Here is a 740-nt window from a genome sequence, read left to right as displayed (position 1 = left end):
AAAAAAAAAAAAAAAAAAAAGGAGAAAGGAGATAAAATCAAACTCGAGTTAATTATGTAAAATGAAAGAATGAATGTAAATTAATGGCTCGAGTCATTTAAGATGCGAAGATATAGTAAAACAAATCATAAAAACAACCTATTACAGAAAATAATTCTTCGTGTGTCAAACTGTAAATTGTTAGATTAATTATTAATCTTCTCTGCACATTTATCATTATGAAATTGTTACCTTTGCAAATCTATACTGAACTATATAGTTAAGCAAAAGCCGCTGCTAAAATTGACTACATATAATTTGTGTGCGTTGTTTCACGGTGTTCTGGCTTACGGGAAAAATAGCTCGAGCGTATAAAAATGTTACTTTTATTATTATTCTACTTCTGCCAAGAATAACTCGTGAAACGATCGATTCGTATAATTTCATTATGAAAATAATTGTCTCTGGAAGCTTGTTATTTTACTCTAATAGCTTTCTATACGATTGTGTATAATACAAGCGTAGAAAAATTTTGAACAATTAATAATAGATAAATAATGCAATGTGATAATAAAACAAATGCTTTATAAAAAGCACCTATCCATCAAATTTGAATTAGTTCGCTTTTTTAAAAAATTCGGAATACGAATATCGAAGTTTCCTCGAAATTTTATATAAAAACAAGAATTCGGCGAAAAAAAAGACAGAGAGAAATTAATGAAAGTGTACCATTATCACAGTTTAAGTGGAAATAATTTGAA

General features: G+C 27.4%; 1 protein-coding gene across 3 annotated transcripts in view; it reads right to left on the bottom strand.

Moving 5' to 3' along the window:
- The window catches only part of LOC102677436 (kinesin light chain), a 16528-nt gene that overhangs the window by 7649 nt on the left and 8139 nt on the right, over positions 1 to 740 (bottom strand). The gene's annotated exons all lie outside the window — the stretch shown is intronic.

Source organism: Apis dorsata, unplaced genomic scaffold, assembly GCF_000469605.1.
Source record: "Apis dorsata unplaced genomic scaffold, Apis dorsata 1.3 scaffold_280, whole genome shotgun sequence".
In the NCBI taxonomy this organism is placed as follows: Eukaryota; Metazoa; Arthropoda; class Insecta; order Hymenoptera; family Apidae; genus Apis; species Apis dorsata.
Note: the sequence above shows the minus strand (reverse complement) of the source record. Positions and strands in the feature narration are given on the sequence as shown.